Source organism: Canis lupus, chromosome 13 (assembly GCF_048164855.1).
Source record: "Canis lupus baileyi chromosome 13, mCanLup2.hap1, whole genome shotgun sequence".
In the NCBI taxonomy this organism is placed as follows: domain Eukaryota; kingdom Metazoa; phylum Chordata; class Mammalia; order Carnivora; family Canidae; genus Canis; species Canis lupus.
The window spans coordinates 44,172,089-44,194,410 of record NC_132850.1 but is presented as its reverse complement, the minus strand read 5'-3'; the positions used below and the strand labels follow the sequence as shown (position 1 = coordinate 44,194,410).

Below are 22,322 nucleotides of genomic sequence, written 5' to 3'. Positions count from 1 at the left end.
GGAACATTTATAAAAAGGGCATAAAACTCAGCAAAAACATGGTAGGGAATTTTAGCCAAGTGATAAAATTATAGCACAGTTGCTTGAGAGAATAGAGTAAAAAGCAAACTGGGACCATAAAAATGATTTCCAAGCAGATTGACAGTCTAACCAAGACTAAATAACATAAGTGAGTCAAGTTGTAAATATCTTTTAATGTTTGATCATCCCTGCGTCACCCCAGATTCCAGAGCCTGTGAGAAGGTAGATAATCAAAACTGCCAACATCGGCAGTTTCCTGAGTGAATATGGTGAGAAGGAAAGGGACTAAAGAAGTTGAAAGTGCTAACACAACATGAATGACAAGTATGAAATGCCAGAGGGTCGCCAGAGGGGAAAGGGCTAATCAGGCAAGGATTGGTGGCTGCAAGAAAAATAAATAAATAAAAAGGAATCAACGGACTAAGGTAACATTGAAATCTGACATTGAAGAATGGGTTGAGATACTAGGGTGTATAAAAGATTGTGGTTGCTCTGGTCTGAGTGTCCCCTAAAATTCATATGTTGAAATCCTTGCGCACACCCCAAGGTGATGGTTTCAAGGGATGGCCCTTTGGGAGGTGATTAGATCATAAGGATAGAGCCCTCATGAGTGAGATTAGCAGCCTCATGAAAGAGATCCCAGAGACACTGAGGAGATGAACACTGGATGTTATACTATTTGTTGGGAAATTGAACTCCAATAAAAAAAATATACATAAAAAAGAAAAAAAAGAGAGAGCCCAGAGAGTTAGTTCACCGCTTTCACTATGTGAGGACCCAGGGAGAAGGCGCATCCGTGAACCAGAAAGTGGGCTCTCACTAGACACAGAATATGCTGGTTCTTTGATATCCCACTTTCAGCTCCAGAACTGTGAGAAATAAATGTCTGTTGTTTATAAACCACACAGTCTATGGTAATTTGTCAGCGCAGCCTGAACAAATTAAAACAGTGATCAAAGAGAAGAATATTAGATTTTCTTTGAACTCTTTAATGTGAGAAAAATTGTACATAAAATTAAGATTTTTAAAATAATTACGAAATGAACCACTATGTTAAAAAAAAAAAGTTTCCAGGATCCTAGAAGCCCTTTGATCCAATACCCCCTTTCTTTCTTCAGAAGACTTTTGTGAAAATCATTTCTGGTTTTTCTGTAGTTTTGCTACCTATGTGTTTTCCCTAAACAATATAGTTTGGATTTCTCTATTTTTGAACTATATTTAAATGGAGTCATTTTGAATACACTCTTTTGTAATTGACTTTTTGTTCTTTCCTTATGTTTGTAATATACAACCATATTTTTCAGATAGCTATAGTTCTTTAATTTTCAGTGATATATAATTTTATATTATATGAACACACCACAACTTATCCATTTGACTATTGATGTACTTTGGGTCATTTCCATTTTGGGCTGTTATCACAGTACTACAATGCACATATTTGTATAAGCATCCTGATTCATTTGTGCACTATTTTCTCTACTATACATAACTAGGAGAGGAATTGAAGGGTTGCAGGATATGTGAATTTTAGCAGATTATGCCAAATGATTTTCTGAAATGGTTTTACCAATTTAGGCTCCCACCTGCAATGTTTAAAAATTCCTATTGCTCCATACCCTCATCAATGTTTATTGTTATTAGACTTAATTGTTAATCTGGTAGGTACTTAATATATCAAAATACATGTGTATTTTCTATTTCCTTATTACTAGTGAGACTGAACATCTTTTTATATGATTATTGCTTATATGATTATTGCTTATTTGGAGTTAGATTTTCAGAAGAGGCCTACCCAAGTCCTTTGCCCACTTTTCAATTGGGATGTCTGTGTTTCTTGTCAACTTATGATCATTCTTTATATATGGATACTAGTTCTTGTTGGCTATATGTGTTGTGCGTATCTTTAACACTCAATGGCTTGTCTTTTCTCCCTTTTTATAGAGATTTTGTATATGGACAGAAGTTTTTAATATTACTTCACTAGAATTGATCAGTCATTTCCTTTGTGGGTAATGGTTTTTGTATCTTATCTGAGAAAACCTGACCTACAGCAAGGTCACAAAAAATTTTTTTATAACTTTTCAAAAGGTGTTATGCTTTTGCCATTTACATTTAGTATTTTAAACCACCTGGACTGACTAAATATGGATGCTGTCTTAGGTTGAGTGCTTTGTAAGTAGTTTCCAAAATGAGGATCTTTGAGCAGGTGACTCATTAAGGACATCTTTCTAGGGAAAGCTGTAAGGGAGTTGTAAGCAAGAGATGGGAGAAAGCCAAAGAAGAGTACACTCTCAGGCAAGCCCTGAAAGTAGTACAGAAACTAGTTGCAGCCCATCCTGCAGGAAACCTCTAAAGCAGTGGTTCTCAATAGAGGGTGATTTTTTACCCCAGGGGGCATCTGGAAATATCTGGAAATATTTTCTGATGGTCATGATTGGGGGTTGCTACCAGCATCCAGTGGGTAGAAGGCAGGCATATGACTATCAGTGCATAGGGCAGCCCTCACAACAAAGAACTATCACATCCAAAATGTCAACAGTGCCAAGGTTGAGAAACCCTGCTCTAGAGTGTGACTTACACCTTGGAGCTCTTAGGCAAGAAAGCTTATCAGTCTTGTGCTTATCAGTCATTCATGAAGAACTGCCAGTAGGAGGTCAGGGGGATACATTTCTGGGCATTTCTGGGTCTCTGAAGGATGTGGAGATACATAGCTCAAGTTCAATCTTCCGGGGGGAAAAAAGTACACCCAAGCTGTTCACAGAAATGGTATAATGGCAGTCAATGACATCTGAGTGGAGCAGAGCACCAAGTCTTCCTACTATGGTTCACTCCTTGAACTGCTCAAATGCACCCATATTTCAGTCCTTTCCCTTGTGTGCCTCAGAATGGTGCTTGGTCACAATGTATAGTGAGAAAACTTGCAAGAGATGGATCACTGACACAAACTATAATCTCTGCTGTCTCAACTGGTGTGAAGGCTGAAACTAATCATATTATCCATTTTATATTTCCTCACCCTTTCCTAGCTCTTTTGCTAAGTTGCTTACCTGATGGGGTGATCTTCATCTTGGCCTTCACTCCTGGTGGGCTGCTGGTAACCATGATCTTCTTGGGTGATGGTTGAGTAATTGCCCATTCACAGTTAAATTTAGGCATACCAAGAGATGCCCTATGGATCCCACAAATTCTAAACACATTTCTCTCTATCCCCATTGTGTAACAGCAGTTACACCTCTTCATGATAAACTAAACCCATTGCCTGCTCATCTAACAGCAACCAAATGACCAGGCAACATCTGGATTTTTAGCTTTAATAGGATTCCTACTGAGTTCCCTCTCTAGGAAGTAGACCTCTCCACTCATAGAATCTAAAGCTATTGGAACTAGAAGCAAAAAATCACTTAAGGACTGATGGTAAATGATGGTGAGAGGGGCCACTCATTCTTTTTATCATTGGTGGTTTATTTTCTTAACTTGGCAGCTTCAGGGGGTGTCAGGGAAGAGATCAGGATCTTCCACTCAGCCTTTCATTATAATATAGCTTGTATTTCATAAGTTAATCAATCAAAATGAGAATTTATTCCAGCTGTTCTCATGCCCCTCACATGCCAGGAATGAATTTATCACCTGAACTCCACATGCCTCTATTCTAACAAGGATGTAATGATAGGTGGCTTGAGTCCCTTGCTATCAGTGTCAGCTCAAACTCTATCCAACTGCCCTCAAACAACTAGCGTACAGTTAGTGCCCACTTACTTACAAAGTGATTCCTTTGGGGAAAGACTGGGAGAATTACTTACTATTGCATACAATTGCTGTGCTTTGCTGAGTGCTTCTTCAGGACACAGCCATTCATTCCATGAACTTTGTGTCTAAAAGCTGGTTCATCTACATGTCTAGAAACTGCCCCACTGGGGTGTCTAACATCTCATCCATTCTGATATCTTTTGATTATATAATCCCTCTTCAGATGCCCTTATGAGTATAGTGATCTGTTAATCATCACCATGTGGATCTACAGGCCAGAGCCCTCTGGCTGCAGCTCTGACCTTTTGCCCATTACTCATCTCCATTTTGCCTCTGATCATCTGACCTCAAGTTGTGCCATTTCCATTACACTAGCAAGTCACATTTCATAATAGAAAATGCTACTAACAGGGACCCTGGGTGGCTCAGTCAGTTAAGCAACTGACTCTTGGTTTTGGCTCAGGTCATGATCTCATAGGTCGTGGGATTGAGCCCGATGTTCCACTCTTCCCTCATCGGGGAGTCTGCTTAAAAGATTCTCTCCCTCTGACCACCACCCCCCCGCCCCCGCTCACATGCTCATGCTCTCTCTGTCTTTAAAAAAGAAAAAAGAAAATCCCACTAATAGTCATTAGCATGAGGACAACCGTTTTTGAGTTTCTAACTGCTATCAGGAGATTTCTTAATACCTTAGTGAAGGGAGTGTCCTCTGGACCCCTCTAAAGAACATCATCACTTGGAGAGTCTCCCATGGGATCTTATAGAATATAATAGAGAATCTACTCAAATATCCTTATTTCTCTGCATTTTTGAGCCCTTCCGCAACACTACCAAGGCAACTGTGGTATCTCCACCTCATTTAACGTGTGCTCTTATTTCTTTCAAACTTAATAGCCCTCACAGCAGTACAAGAATGGTTCCAGGAGCCCTTGCCAGAGCATTATGTCCTAAATCATTGGCAAATGACATATATCAATAAATTCGGCTTTACCCAGCCTTATATTCTGCCTCCACACCCCAGTCCAGCCCCTTCAATATCCATTTCCAGGCAAGTTTTCTGCAAGCTGACCAGGGGAGGGGAGCCTGGGTGGCTCAGTTGGTTAGCATCTGCTTTTGGCCAGGGTCATGGTCCCAGGATCCTGGGATCAAGTCACGTCTGGCTCCCTGCTCAGCAGGAGTCTGCTTCTCCCTCTACCATTCCCCCCTTCTTGGGATCTCATTCTCTCTCTCTCAAATAAGACCCTGGGAAAAGTTTAGACTTAGGTATGATTGTTCAAGATGAGGAAACAATCAGGATCTCTAAGGAGAAACTTTCAGGATGAAATGGTCACAGAATTATTCCAGGGAGGCTAAGTGACGCTAAAACTGTCCCTCAGGCCCTGCAGTACTTGAAGAATGAAATCCTGGACAGTCTGCAAAGAGATCTGCCCCACTTACATGCAGAGAGAGGAAAGATCCCCTATTCTACAAGAGTCAGTTCCCTGAAATCCTGCTTCAAAAGGAAATCAAGAAAAAAAAAATCTGCTCCTAAAATATAGCACTTACCTTCTCCCTCATTTAAAAAAAAAAAATCATTAAAAAAAAACATTAACTTTACAAACTACCAAGCTACCATACAAATTCTTTCATAATTGTTCTTCATATCCTAGAATACCTTTAATCTTTGGGATGAAATCCAAAACAGAATCACCTTATACTCCATTCAGTTTTAGTATTGAGATTCTGCTGTATGGCAAGGGGCGGGGGAGGAGATACTGCTCATACTGTTATTGAGGAACGTAGTTGGTTCCAGTAATCCTAATTCTGGGTATACATCCAAATGCAATCATTATCTCCAAGAGATAGCTGCATTCCAATGTTCATTACAGCATTATTCACAATAGCCAAGATATGGAAACAACCTGTCTGTTGCTGAATGAATAGGTGAAAAAAAAATGTGGTATATATACACAATGGAATATTATTTGGCTTAAAAAAAAAAAAAGAAATCATTCCATTTGCAATGTCATGGAAGGACTCGGAGGACATTATGCTAAGTGAAACAAGCCAGACAGAGAAAGACAAATTAATACTGTATGGTATCACTTATATGTAGAATCGTAAAAAAGAAAGAAGGAAGTTGAACTCAGAAATAAAGAATGGTGGTTGCCAGTGGCTTCAGAGGTGGGGGTGAAATAGGGAGAGGCTGGGATGCCTGGGTGGCTCAGCATTTGAGCATCTACTTTCGGCTCAGGTCCTGATCCCGCGGTCTTGGAATCGAGTCCTGCATCGGGCTCCTTGCAGGGAGCCTGCTTCTCTCTCTGCCTGTTTCTCTGCCTCTCTCTGTCTCTCATGAATAAATAAATAAAAATTCTTAAAAAAACAAAAGAAAGAAAGAAATAGGGAGAGGCTGACAAAAGGGTACAAACTTTTGGTTATAAGATGAATTAGATCTGAGGACCTAATGTGTCACATGGTGATTGTGGTTGATAATCCTGTATCGTATAATTGAAACTTGCAAAGAGTAGAACTTAAAATTCCACTAATAATAATAATAATAAATAATAAATAATAATAATAATAGCTATAAGGTAATTATGTAAAGTGTTGGATATGTTCATTAACTTAGTGGTAGGAATCTTTCAAATTGTATACATATATCAGATCGTCACTTTGTACCCTAAATAAATTACAGTTTTGTCAGTTACATCTCAATAAAGCTGAAGAAAAAAAAAAGGAAATAGTTTGTTGATCAGATTGAACCTATCAGTTGAGTTATCATTCCTTCCACAAATTGCCTCTTTCTTTGAACTTGAGACTTTTTGAGATTCAGATTCTACTTATTACTGCACCTTAATTACCTTAAGTGAATTTCCAGGGACTTACACCATGAAGCACAGAGTTTCTAAAATATTGAGCACTGTTCTGATTTGCTGTAAGCTTAATATCTTCACCTTGTAATAATTGAAGATGACATTCTATATTCCCAATCACTTTTCATCTTGTGGTGAATAAGCCCATTTAAGCATACTTGCCAAATCTTTAAAAAAAGTGGGACTTATTCACAAGTTATCTCAGTGAAGTGTTAGAGCCATTGTTTTATACACCATTTTCAGTCCATGGATATAATTCCATTTCACACCCACCATGTGCCAGACAAAGTACTAGACTCCAGAAGTGCCATGTATACAAAGGGCAGCAGGTCCCTGCCCTCAGAAAGCTTACAGTTCAAAAAAAAGAAAGAAAGCTTACAGTTCTGCAGAGAAAATAATGATTAACCAGATCTGCAAATAATTAAATCATTACCCAGATTGTGAAATGTTTTAAAGGAGAACAAGAAGCAGGGGACAGCCTGGTTTATAAAACACAGAGATGATAATCTCTCTGCAGCATTTTCAAGGTGAATAATACCAGGAAGTCAAATTTGATTGAGAAGAAGAAGAAGAAAATTGCATGTTTTTGGCAAAACAGAGTATTTATTATTTTTAGAAAGACAGAGTGTGTTAGCAGGGTGGGGGAAGGGGTGGAGGAAGAGGAGAAAGAGAATCTTAAGGAGGCTCCACTCTGTGCCTGACCCTGAGATCACGACTGATGTAGAAGGGGTGAGGTCTGGAGCCAATGACCAAAAAAGAGTTCTTGAGATGTCTTTGGTGCAAAATGGTGGTTTTATGAAAGCCCAGGGCCAGGAGCTGTGGGCAGGAAGAGCTACTGCCCCAGGGTTGTGAGGGGTGGTTGATTATATACCTAGGAGTTGGGGGAGGTAAGGAAAACAGAAGGATTTCAAAAGAATTTTTGCATGCTGAAGACGACCTACAAGATATTGAAGGCCTTGCAATTGTCACGTTAAGGTTGTTTTTCCCTCTAGTAAAACATTAACATTAAGATAGTTGAGAATTTCCCTTCTGGAAGTTAGGTTACTGATGAGAATGCTTTTTTTTTTCTTGTAAATCACTAAGTTTTGTAAACTGAGGAAGATTCATGTCTTTAGAACTATAATCTCTATAAGTTAACTGTTTGTTTTTCCTTTCCCTTAGCTTTAGGGCAGCCAGGAGTGCCTAAAGAATGTCACACACATCCCACGAGAGGGGGAGTGGGCTGTCCTTTGTGGGCTGTCAGCTTACGTTCTGTCCCCAGCTAGCCTTCGTTCCATCATTAATGACCTGAGCTGAAATCAAGAGTAGCATGCTTAACTGACGGAGCCACCCACGTGCCCCAAAATGTAGAGTATTTAAGCCAAGGAAAAAAATGCTTTAAGAGATGAAACCATAAAATTCCTTTCTACCAGTAGCCAAATGAAGTTTAACTATTTGCAAGCAAAATGGCATACAATAATGAACGGTAGTTTTTTCCTATAGTACATTTTGTTTGTGATGGTTGGCAGATTAACTGGTATAATCCTAGTGAAACTGGTACAATTCCATTTTTTTCAATAAATGTACATCACGTAAAATTATGCTTCACAAACTTGTAAGTCATATTACAAATCTAACGCATAATCAAATACCACGTAAAAGGTCTACTCCCAATTACAAATATCTTAATTTTACCTGATGGTCCCATGTCCTCTTACAGAAAAATCAAACATGCCTTGTACATGTTCCCAAGGATTTAGGTTATTTTGCCATAGAGCACTGGGGAGATAACTATGAAACAATTTCTTCTTCAGCAAACACTCAACATATAATTTATTTTACTAGCCTCAGATTCTGGAAAACTTAATTTTGTTCTTTTTAAGCAGGAAGTGCAAATCTCTCAACATACAATGAAAATTTTAACTCATTTCTATTTTTTCAAACATAGAAACTGAGGCAAAGAGCACTTACCTTCTTAATTATTATCTGCTATTATTACCTTTGGATGAACTGAACTCCTTCAGCTCCAATGAAAACTATGAAATTTTGAATTGCTTTTAAATAAGCATTTCTGAACTTAAAAATTAGAAAGGATGGACTATTGCCAACAGACTTTCTGGAGCGGAGTAAAATTTCAGCCCCAGACATTGGTGACCCAAAAACAAGTAAATGCCCCCCATATTCAACATTCATTTTTTTTAAGATTTTATTTATTTGTTCATGAGAGACCAGAGAGAGAGAAAGAGAGAGAGAGAGGGAGAAGCAGAGACAGGCAGAGAGAGAAGCAGGGTCCATGCAGAGAGCCTGATATGGGACTCGATCCCAGGACTCCAGGATCACACCCTGGGCTGAAGGTGGCACTAAACCACTGAGCCACCTGGGCTGCCCTATATTCAACATTCAAATACGAATCTGTAAACTGAATCTTTTGTTGCCTACGAAGCAGTAAAGAAGGCACGTGGAGAGGTCAACATCTAATTTCACAGTGTTTTACCAAACATCTCATTCCAGGAATATAACCCATCTCATGCCACATTTTAATCCACATTAAAAACTCACCACAGGTATTATCTGTCAGGGGAGGGGTTGGGGACGGAGGGAAGGCTGTAGGGAGAAGTCAGTTTGTTGAAGGAAGTCAAGAGCACCAAGAGAAACAGAGGAATTCCCAACATCCAGAGGACAGAGGAAAATCTCAGGGGACAGAAGTCGGTGTACGACAGAGTATGGGATGCCATAGAGCAGCACCTTTGGGAAGGTTTGCAGAAAACAAGGCTCCAGATCTCATTGTCATTTACATTACAGAGAATTTTACATATTACAGAGAGCTTTCATGTACATTACTTTATTCAGACCTCATTGTGGAGAGGCAGTTACTTGCTATTAAACTACCTGTTGCAGCCAGGGGAGCAGAGACCCAGAGGGGGACTTGAGCTCTGGAACATAACCAATAAGCCGAGTCCAGATCTTCCCAAAACAAGCCCACTCCTCCTCCCATTATTTCACATTTGGACCCTGCTGTTATCACCAGAAGCACCAAACTTTATTGTAGGCAACAACTTCACCTACCAGCCATATAAACTTGAGCATGTTTCATCAGCTTAAGATCCAGTTCGTTTCTTTACTCTGCTTTGATTGCCCAGTATGTAGGAAATCTGATTCAAATGGATACACAATTGTAAATGGTAACAATTTCTTAATAGCTCCTCTTGTGATTTCGGGAAAATTTCAATTAAATAAACATATCAGGAAAAGCATTTTTCCAAAACTGCACAAAAAGGAGTTAAGCTGGCAACACAAGTTACGGTATTGATCGCCTCCAATCTGTGAAGATACAGAATTCAATTCAATGTACCTGTTGTTTTAATAAAACCATTTAAATAGTGTCTGTGTGCATACACACTCCCGAGTATGTGTATATACATATATGGGAGATATATGACATGTACACATGTACATATACAGACAGCAACATATATAAATACATACATGTATTTAGTGACTTAAAATTAGAACCAAGCATTTGAGAAACAAGGCATTACTCTATGATATGTCACCAAAGTTTGCTCTGAGTCTGAAAAAACAATTGAGGTAATAACCAAGTGATTTATCAACAAGAATTAATTGGATTGTATAAGAAGGCTATGACAGAAGCTTACAATGCTGTAGACTTGGCCTTAGATCATCATATTCCTGTGCCTGAGCTTCATGTGATTGAATAAACAAATGAGTTAATTCGTCTTTATTTGAGGCAATCAATCCATAGATATTTACTGAGTGACTTCTGCTTGCTAAAAGCGCAGTGTTATGAACTCTAGGGGATATAAAGACACAGTCTAAATAGAAGTTAATAATGAAGTACAAACAGGAAGAGATAATCAATCTTCCTGAGCAGTGAATAATGAGTACCATGAGAGCAGTGTGAGCAGTAAGTGGTCAAGTGGTTCAGAAAAGGGAGAAATCACTTCCGTCCTGGGGACTCAGGATGTTGCAGTGGAAGTTCAGCTGGTGCCTAAGAGGTGATTGAAATGGGACTTGCCGAAAAAAGGAAGAAGGGCATTCTGAGCAAAGTAGATAATACAAATAACATCATAGTTTAAAGAAAAATTTAAAAGGCAGGCTGGAGCTTTCTGTGGGAGGCTTTACCTGACAGACAACAGAATTTGAACTCTATCTGAGAAGAGCAGCCACAGAAAGCTTTGAGGGAAAGGAGAAGCATGATCAAAGTGGTAGTATGCAAGATGATGAGGGATTTGAAGAATAGTATAGTAGTCCAGGCATGAAGTGACAAAAGTCTGAAGGAGGATAGTTGCAGTGGAAAAGCAAAGTGAAGATAGGGAGAAAAATTAAGTCCTAAGAAGCCAAGGCTCTGAGAGACTCTACACCCCCTAGAGGACAGAGATTGTGTTGTATTCATCACAGCTCCTGACTCAGCAAGTGGATATTTGGCCATCTGGATATTTGCAGAGAGAATGAATACAGAAGACAAGAGAAGGGTGGCTTTCGATGATTATACTTTTGAAAAGTATATATTGGTATAAAAAGTATATAGTGGTACAGTATAATCGTGATAGAAGGAAGGGGGCACTGTTCGTTAAAATGGGAAAATCAGTGGTGAGGCAATTCTGATCTTCAACAGAACTACAGGCATACTTGTTTTATTATACTTCAAAGATAACTGCATTTTTAAAAAATTGAAGGTTTGTGGCAACCCTGTGTCAAGAAATCATCAGTTGCCACGTTTCCAACAGCATTTGCTCACTTTGTGTCTCTGTGTCACATTTTGGTAATTTTCACAATACTTCCATTTTTTTCATTATTATTACATTTGATTTGCTGCAATGTCATGATAAAACATTTATGGATAAGGGGTCGCTTGTCATGGATGAACAAAGAAAGAATGTGGTTTCTTGATATAGAAACAGCTCCTGATAAAGATGCTGTGAAGACTGTTAAAATGACAATGTAGGCTTTAGAACACTCCACAGACTTGGCTGATCAAGTAAAGGCAAGGTTTGAGAGGACTGACTTCAATGTTGAAAGTTCTGCTGTGGGTAAAATGCTATACAGTATGCTCGTGTGCTGCAGAGAAATCATTCATGAAAGGAAGAGTCAGTTGATGTGGTGGATTTCATTGTTGTTTTATTTTAAGAAATTACCCCAGACACCCTGACCCTCACTCAGCAGCTGCCACTCTGGTCAGCAGTCATCAACATCAGCGCAAGACCCTCCACAAGCAAAAAGATCATAACTCACTGAAATCTCAGGTGATGGTTATCGTTTTTTAGCAATAAAGTGCTTTTTAAATAAGGTATGTACAGTTTTCTAGACATAATGCTATTGCACACTTGTTAGACTACAGTATAGTGTAGACATACCTTTTATATGTGCTGGGAAATAAAAAATTTCATTTGACTCCCCTTATTGAGATATTTGCTATAATGGCCTTGTTTGGAACCAAACCTGCAATATCTCCAAAGTATGTCTGTAGAGTGAATTGCAATAACTGTGTTGATGTGGAATATTTCTGTTATCCTATTCCCCTTTAACACCTAATCTGTATTTTTAGGTCAGGTCTTACTGGTATTTCTATAATAACATGAGCCATTCTTTTCCTCAGGATCATGGTCTTCTTTCCTAAATCCTAACACCAAACTTCTGTAACTCTATGAAGTAATTATGAGGGCAAAGTAAAAAAGAAAAAAAAGTCAAAAGTACTGATTGTACCCTGTCTGGAACCACAGCACCAAAACGATCCAATGGGTGGGAGTGCCATCTAGCTATGCTATATGTCCAAGGGGATAAAAGACAACCCTGAATATGGTCCTACAGACCTCAGATCCCATGGACCTGTAATGACACCAAACGTAAAATACATCTGGCTCAATTGGGCCATATCACAGATACACAGAAGCAGTTAAACTCTGACTCAATGAGTACTATGCGTGGAGGTAGCTATTTTAAGACCAGGAAAAAAACAATTTTTTTAATCTCTCAGATTATTTAGTTGGAATTATTCTTTCAATTGTTTATTTTCTTATCAATGCTTCTGTGGGCCTTTTTATATAAAAAGGACATTATTTATTTCTGCCAAGTCTGAAAATGTTATCCAATTCTTTCTCATAAAGGCTGCAGTTTGCAAACTTAGCTCGCAAATCCAAATAACTATGTAATTACCAGCCGCATCTTTAATTTAGAGCATCTGACATGATAAGGCATAGAAGTAAAAGTAATGGTACTGAACACCATAAATGTCTTGATAACAAATAAACCAATAAAAATATTACTCAAGAAATGCATGCAATGAGAAAACTCACAGAGAATTTATATGTAAATTCTATGCTTAAAGCATCCATTCAAAATTTGCTTTTACAATCACTTTAATGAGTAATAAACATGTTACTAAAAATAAACTCATTCAACAACAGTAACAAGAGAGTGCAGCTGATATCCTGTGCTCTCTTACTGCAGCAGTTTTGTATTATTAAAATTTTACATTTTGCAACAGAGAGTAAAGCTATCTAGACTTTTTTAAATGCTATACTGATTTGGACTACTTTAAAATTTTCTCTCATAGGGACACATGGGTGGCTCAGCAGTTGAGGGTCTGCCTTTGGCTCAGGGTGTGAACCCAGAGCTCCAGGATCAAGTCCCACATCGGGCTCCCTGCATGGAGCCTGGTTCTCCCTCTGTCTGTGTCTATGCCTCTCTCTCTCTCTCTCTCTCTGTGTCTCTCTCATGAATAAATAAATAAAATCATTAAAAGTAAATAAATAAAATAAAATAAAATTTTCTCTCATAGCCTAAAAATATAACCTTTTAAGCCTAAAGCGATAAAAACTTAAATCTACATATTGCCAAGGGTCTGTGACTTTGCATCTGTTTACAAGATTTTTGTTTTAAGACCTGAAAAGGAAAATAAACACAATCTTCAAGACACAAACTATTGGGAGGAGGGGCGAGATGGCGGAAGAGTAGGGTCCCCAAATCACCTGTCCCCACCAAATTACCTAGATAACCTTCACATTATCCTGAAAATCTATGAATTCGGCCTGAGATTTAAAGAGAGAACACCTGGAATGCTACAGTGAGAAGAGTTCGCGCTTCTATCAAGGTAGGAAGACCGGGAAAAAGAAATAAACAAAAGGCCTCCAAGGGGGAGGGGCCCCGCGAGGAGCCGGGCTGAGGCCGGGGCGAGAGTCCCCAGGACAGGAGAGCCCCGTCCCGGAGGAGCAGGAGCTGCACCAACCTTCCCGGGCGGAAAGGGGCTCCCAGGGAGTTAGAGCAGGACCCCAGGAGGGCGGGGATACCCTCGGGCTCCCTGGGACACTAACAGGGACCTGCACCCGGGAGAGTGCGCCGAGCTCCCTAAGGGCTGCAGCGCGCACGGCGGGACCCGGAGCAGCTCGGAGGGGCTCGGGCGGCGGCTCCGCGGAGGGGGCTGCGGGGAGGGAGCCCGAATCCAACAGCGCAGGCCCCAGAGCACAGGGTGCCAGGACACAGCCCAGGATCCGGCCTCCCCCCGGGACAGGCAGAGGCCGGGAGGGCCCAGGACAGCAAGGACGCTCCTGCCCCAGCTGAGCAGATCAGCAGCCCCGCCCCAGAGCCTCCAGGCCCTGCAGACGGAGAGCTCTGGAGCTACTGCGGGAGCTGACTCCAGGGCTCCAGAGCTGGCCCCGCCACTGGGGCTGTTCCTCCTGGGGCCTCACGGGGTAAACAACCCCCACTGAGCCCTGCACCAGGCAGGGGGCAGAGCAGCTCCCCCAAGTGCTAACAACTGAAAATCAGCACAACAGGCCCCTCCCCCAGAAGACCAGCTAGACGGACAAGTTCCAGGAGAAGTCAAGGGACTTAAAGTATACAGAATCAGAAGATGCTCACCCGTGTTTTTTTTTTTTCTTCTTTTTGATTTCTATTTCCTTCCCCCACCCTTTTTTTCCTTTCCTTTTCTTTCTCTTTTTCTTCTCTTTTTTTCTTTTATTCTCCCTTTTTTCTTTTTTCTTTTTCTCTTTTCTTTCCTTCTTTCTCTCTCTTTTTCTCCTTTTCCCAATACAACTTGTTTTTGGCCACTCTGCACTGAGCAAAATGACTAGAAGGAAAACCTCACCTCAAAAGAAACAATCAGAAACAGTCCTCTCTCTCACAGAGTTACAAAATCTGGATTACAATTCAATGTCAGAAAGCCAATTCAGAAGCACTATTATACAGCTACTGGTGGCTCTAGAAAAAACCCATAAAGGACTCAAGAGACTTCATGACTGCAGAATTTAGATCCAATCAGGCAGAAATTAAAAATCAATTGAATGAGATGCAATCCAAACTAGAAGTCCTAACGACGAGGGTTAACGAGGTGGAAGAACGAGTGAGTGACATAGAAGACAAGTTGATGGCAAAGAGGGAAACTCAGGAAAAAGAGACAAACAATTAAAAGAACATGAGGATAGATTAAGGGAAATAAACGACAGCCTGAGGAAGAAAAACCTACGTTTAACTGGGGTTCCCAAGGGCGCCAAAAGGGCAACAGGGCCAGAATATGTATTTGAACAAATCATAGCTGAAAACATTCCTAATCTGGGAAGGGAAACAGGCATTCAGATCCAGGAAATAGAGAGATCCCCCCCTAAAATCAATAAAAACCATTCAACACCTGGACATCTAATAGTTAAGCTTGCAAATTCCAAAGACAAAGAGAAGATTCTTAAAGCACTAAGAGACAAGAAATCCCTGACTTTTATGGGGAGAGTATTAGGGTAACAGCAGACCTCTCCACAGAGACCTGGCAGGCCAGAAAGGGCTGGCAGGATATATTCAGGATCCTAAATGAGAAGAACATGCAACCAAGAATACTTTATCCAGCAAGGCTCTCATTCAAAATGGAAGGAGAGATAAAGAGCTTCCAAGACAGGCAGCAACTAAAAGAATATGTGACCTCCAAACCAGCTCTGCAAGAAATTTTAAGGGGGACTCTTAAAATTCCCCTTTAAGAAGAAGTTCAGTGGAACAATCCACAAAAACAAGGACTGAATAGATATCATGATGACACTAAACTCATATCTCTCAATAGTAACTCGGAACGTGAATGGGCTTAATGACCCCATCAAAAGACGCAGGGTTTCAGACTGGATAAAAAAGCAGGACCCATCTATTTGCTGTCTACAAGAGACTCATTTTAGACAGAAGGACACCTACAGCCTGAAAATAAAAGGCTGGAGAACCATGTACCATTCAAATGGTCCTCAAAAGAAAGCAAGGGTAGCCATCCTTATATCAGATAAACTAAAATTTACCCCAAAGACTGTAGTGAGAGATGAAGAGGGACACTATATCATACTTAAAGGATCTATCCAACAAGAGGACTTAACAATCCTCAATATATATGCCCCGAATGTGGGAGCTGCCAAATATTTAAATCAATTAATAACCAAAGTGAAGAAATACTTAGATAATAATACACTTATACTTGGTGACTTCAATCTAGCTCTTTCTATACTACATAGGTCCTCTAAGCACAACATATCCAAAGAAATGAAAGCTTTAAATGATACACTGGACCACACGGATTTCACAGACATCTACAGAACTTTACATCCAAACTCAACTGAATACACATTCTTCTCAAGTGTACATGGAACTTTCTCCAGAATAGACCACATACTGGGTCACAAATCAGGTCTGAACCGATACCAAAAGATTGGGATCATCCCCTGTATATTCTCAGACCATAATGCCTTGAAATTAGAACTAAATCACAACAAGAAGTTTGGAAGGACCTCAAACACGTGGAGGTTAAGTACCATCCTGCTAAAAGATGAAAGGATCAACCAGGAAATTAAGGAAGAATTAAAAAGATTCACGGAAACTAATGAAATGAAAATACAACCATTCAAAATCTTTGGGATGCAGCAAAAGCAGTCCTGAGGGGGAAATACATCACAATACAAGCATCCATCTAAAAACTAGAAAGAACTCAAATACAAAAGCTAACCTTACACCTAAAGGAGCTAAAGAAAAAACAGCAGATAGATCCTACACCCAGCAGAAGAAGAGAGTTGATTAAGATTCGAGCAGAACTCAACGAAATTGAGACCAGAAAAACTGTGGAACAGATCAACAAAACCAGGAGTTGGTTCTTTGAAAGAATTAATAAGATAGATAAACCATTAGCCAGCCTTATTAAAAAGAAGAGAGAGAAGACTCAAATTAATAACATCATGAATGAGAAAGGAGAGATCACTACCAACACCAAGGAAATACAAACGATTTTAAAAACATATTATGAACAGCTATACGCCAATAAATTAGGCAATCTAGAGGAAATGGAAGCATTCCTGGAAAGCCACAAACTACCAAAACTGGAACAGGAAGAAATAGAAAACCTGAACAGGCCAATAACCAGGGAGGAAATAGAAGCAGTCATCAAAAACCTCCCAAGACACAAAAGTCCAGGGCCAGATGGCTTCCCAGGGGAATTCTATCAAACGTTTAAAGAAGAAACCATACCTATTCTACTAAAGCTGTTTGGAAAGATAGAAAGAGATGGAGTACTTCCAAATTCGTTCTATGAGGCCAGCATCACCTTCATTCCAAAACCAGACAAAGACCCCACCAAAAAGGAGAATTATAGACCAATATCCCTGATGAACATGGATGCAAAAATTCTCAACAAGATACTGGCCAATAGGATCCAACAATACATTAAGAAAATTATTCACCATGACCAAGTAGGATTTATTCCCGGGATGTAAGGCTGGTTCAACACTCATAAAACAATCAATGTGATTCATCATATCAGCAAGAGAAAAACCAAGAACCATATAATCCTCTCATTAGATGCAGAGAAAGCATTTGACAAAATACAGCATCCATTCCTGATCAAAACTCTTCAGAGTCTAGGGATACAGGGAACATTCCTCAACATCTTAAAAGCCATCTAAAAAAGCCCACAGCAAATATCATTCTCAATGCGGAAGCACTGGGAGCCTTTCCACTAAGATCAGGAACAAGACAGGGATGTCCACTCTCACCACTGCTTATTCAACATAGTACTGGAAGTCCTAGCCTCAGCAATCAGACAACAAAAAGACATTAAAGGCATTCAAATTGGCAAAGAAGAAGTCAAACTCTCCCTCTTCGCCGATGACATGATACTCTACATAGAAAACCCAAAAGCCTCCACCCCAAGATTGCTAGAATTCATACAGCAATTTGGCAGCATGGCAGGATACAAAATCAATGCCCAGAAATCAATGGCATTTCTATACACTAACAATGAGACTGAAGAAAGAGAAATTAAGGAGTCAATCCCATTTACAATTGCACCCAAAAGCATAAGATACCTAGGAATAAACCTAACCAAAGAAGTAAAGGATCTATACCCTAAAAACTATAGAACACTTCTGAAAGAAATTGAGGAAGACACAAAGAGATGAAAAATATTCCATGCTCATGGAATGGCAGAATTAATATTGTGAAAATGTCAATGTTACCCAGGGCAATTTACACGTTTAATGCAATCCCTATCAAAATACCATGGACTTTCTTCAGAGAGTTAGAACAAATCATCTTAAGATTTGTGTGGAATCAGAAAAGACCCCGAATAGCCAGGGGAATTTTAAAAAAGAAAACCATATCTGGGGGCATCACAATGCCGGATTTCAGGTTGTACTACAAAGCTGTGGTCATCAAGACAGTGTGGTACTGGCACAAAAACAGACACATAGATCAATGGAACAGAATAGAATCCAGAAGTAGACCCTCAACTTTATGGTCAACTAATATTCGATAAAGGAGGAAAGACTATCCACTGGAAGAAAGACAGTCTCTTCAATAAATGGTGCTGGGAAAATTGGACATCCACATGCAGAAGAATGAAACTAGACCACTCTCTTGCACCATACACAAAGATAAACCCAAAATGGATGAAAGATCTAAATGTGAGACAAGATTCCATCAAAATCTTAGAGGAGAACACAGGCAACACCCTTTTTGAACTCGGCCACAGTAACTTCTTGCAAGATACATCCACAAAGGCAAAAGAAACAAAAGCAAAAAGAAACTATTGGGACTTCATCAAGATAAGAAGCTTTTGCACAACAAAGAATACAGTCAACAAAACTAAAAGACAACCTACAGAATGGGAGAAGATATTTGCAAATGACACATCAGATAAAGGGCTAGTACCCAAGATCTATAAAGAATTTATTAAACTCAACAGCCAAGAAACAAACAATCCAATCATGAAATGGGCAAAAGACATGAACAGAAATCTCACAGAGGAAGACATAGACATGGCCAACATGCACATGAGAAAATGCTCTGCATCACCTGCCATCAGGGAAATACAAATCAAAACCACAATGAGATACCACCTCACACCAGTGAGAATGGGGAACATTAACAAGGCAGGAAACCACAAATGTTGGAGAGGATGCGGAGAAAAGGGAACCCTCTTACACTGTTGGTGGGAATGTGAACTGGTGCAGCCACTCTGGAAAACTGTGGAGGTTCCTCAAAGAATTAAAAATAGACCTGCCCTACGACCCAGCAATTGCACTGTTGAGGATTTACCCCAAAGATACAGATGCAATGAAACGCCAGGACACCTGCACCCCGATGTTTCTAGCAGCAATGTCCACAATAGCCAAACTGTGGAAGGAGCCTCGGTGTCCATCGAAAGATGAATGGATAAAGAAGATGTGGTTTATGTATACAATGGAATATTACTCAGCCCTTAGAAACGACAAATACCCACCATTTGCTTCAACATGGATGGAACTGGAGGGTATTATGCTGAGTGAAATAAGTCAATCGGAGAAGGACAAACATTATATGGTCTCATTCTTTTGGGGAATATAAATAATATTGAAAGGGAATATTAGAGAAGGGAGAAGAAATGTGTGGGAAATATCAGAAAGGGAGACAGAACATTAAGACTGCTAATTCTGGGAAACGAACTAGGGGTGGTGGAAGGGGAGGAGGGCAGGGGGTGGGGGTGAATGGGCGATGGGCACTGAGGGGGACAGTTGACGGGATGAGCACTGGGTGTTATTCTGTATGTTTGTAAATTGAACACCAATAAAAAATAAACTTATTATTAAAAAAAAGATACAAACTATTCCTCTCCATATTATATAGGTACTAAGGGCAAACCCAGAAAGATCTATATATAACATACCATGTAATTATGTGGACTCTAACAACCAGACATACACTTTGGAATGATTCAATGAAAAAATCTTACTGGACACCACTATGCACTGGGTCCTGTGGACACAAATAAATGAAAAAGCAATTCATACCTCTAAAGGGAAGGCATGAGCAAGGAAACCACAGGTGCTGGGAGGCCTGGATGCCTCCATCCCTGGCACTTGCCACATCATCTCCTTTAAGTCTCACTCTGAGAGTTCATCCTATTGTCTTCATTCTCTCTCTCCCCATGAGCCTTCTCTCCCCTTCTGTTGTATTTTCCCCTATAATTATCCACCACCACTTTCCTTTCCTCTGTCTTTTCCTTCCCCTAAAACATGGTGATTTCCATTCCATAAATCCTCCAGAATAGAATAATGAGGCACTGAGTAGATTTTGGACCTAGAGATGGCCTGCATACAAAATTTAGGATCAATTCACAGTGTACGGCCACTATGAAACCCACTCTTGGCTTCAACACCCCTCCAGGGTCAACTGCCATGTCCCCAGGAAGCTCCTTTGCCATGCAGCTTTCTTCTCTACTACAACAGGGTCAATGGATACAGCTGTATACCAATGGTCATTTCTCATGATCTCAATTTAAGATGAAACTACATTTATATGAAGGTCCTTTCTCCCTGGCCCATGCTATACTATATACGCTGTAGTGCTAAATATTGTAGTGCTAAATAATGTCTAAAATATGGACATCTTCCAAAAATCTCACATCTTGGCAAACAAAAGATACTTTGCAAAACAACACTGTGTCCCTTAATAGATGACAACCATGCTTGAGTATAAAGCATGCACTTTGTTGGGCCAGACCAAGACACAGTCTCTCTCTTCTATTTTCTTCTGCCCTTATGTCTTGATTAATTCATGCTATCTGTCTAAGCTTTAAGTAGTTGAGATCAGAACTCCTTCAAATTCTCCAAACACAGTGTGATCACACCTGTTAACCTTGTCAATCCTCCAAAATAATAATGACATTTGAGATTAATGGTTCAAAAATAAGTTTTTCTAAGCAAGATTTTGGCAGTGACTCTAAAATGCCCACACCTATTATTTAGTGGGGAGGGAGAGAATGATGGGTTGTGCTGCTTGACGTGATTTCAAGAAGCCCTACCTACTGGTCTCCAGGCTGCCTTCAGCAAGTCTACCATGTTTCTCTCTTGCTGAGATAGCACATATCCCCATTCACACAGACAAATATACTCTTATTGGACCATCCTGCTACTTTTAAAGTCTTTTAAGAATACTTCTGATAAAAAAAAAAAAAAAAAAAAAGAATACTTCTGATATGCCAGTAATACATTAGTCTTTAGTAAATGATTAGGTCAATTTCCTTTGGAATACCTAACAGAAAGTATTTAATAAAACTTGTTTAAGTTTTCTGAATGTGGGTGCCTGGGTAGCTCAGTTGGTAAAGAGTCTGCCTTTGGCTCGGGTAGTGATCCCGGAATCCTAGGATTGAGACCCAGATTGGGCTCCCTGCATGGTAGGAAGTATGCTCTCCCTCTGCCTTTGCTCCTCCCCCCTCCCCACCACTTGTGCACTCTCTTTCTAAATATAAATAAATAAATATTTTTTAAAATGTGAGGGGCATCTGGTGGCTTAGTCGGTTAAGTATCTGCCTTCAGCTCAGGTCATGATCCCAGGAGTCCCCCTGCTCAGGGGGAGTCTGCTTCTCCCTCTCCCTCCACCCCTCACCCCTGTTCATGCTCTCTCTCTCTCTCTCTCTCTCTCAAATAAACAAATAAAATCTTAAAAAAAAAAAATTTTACTGAACATAAACTTAACTTGGAAATGCCCTTGAAAGTCAAAATTAAATAAATTTGCCACTTTAAAAAATATTTTGAACATCGTAATTAAAGCCTCCGTGCAGTTAGTGTGAATAAGTTTCAAAATTGACAAGTCAATTAGTGAAGCAACATTTATATGGCATCCTCTCCATCTTCATTCCCTGATCACTTTAAAAGGGAAAGTTTTTAGTCCAATCTGAGGGAAATATACACATCTATAACCTGAGGATTTTTCATATGTCAGTTTGGTGTTGGTTTGCAAAAATTTGACTCTAGAGAAAAAAATCATGGTAGGAATAAATGTGGCTACATGATATATTGTTGATGATTTTTATTGTCATTATTTCTGGGGGAAAAAAACTAATAATAAAGTGGATTTACTCTTCTCCGTAAGACCTTCCAGAATTGATTTTCTACCTAACCAGCCTCATATGAATTTACGGGAAACATTCATTGCATTAATTCTAAGTACGAATAAACAGCTCCTTATTTTTTTTTAAAGATTTTATTTATTTATTTGAGAGAGAGAGAGAGAGAGAGAGAGCATGAGGAGGGGGGAAGGGCAGAGGGAGAGGGAGAAGCAGACTCCTCACTGAGCAGGGAGCCTGCTGGGCATGCGGCTTGATTCCAGAACCCCAAGATCATGACCTGAGTCAAAGGCAGACGCTTAACCAACTGGGCCACCCAAGTGCCCCTAATCAGTCCCTTATTAATGAGATGGAATTCAAATTAGATT

At 39.8% G+C, this 22,322-nt stretch overlaps 1 protein-coding gene across 12 annotated transcripts in view; it reads right to left on the bottom strand.

The window, feature by feature from the left end:
• LOC140603015 (uncharacterized) overlaps positions 1–22,322 on the bottom strand; it is a 136,869-nt gene that overhangs the window by 101,953 nt on the left and 12,594 nt on the right. The window lies entirely within an intron of this gene.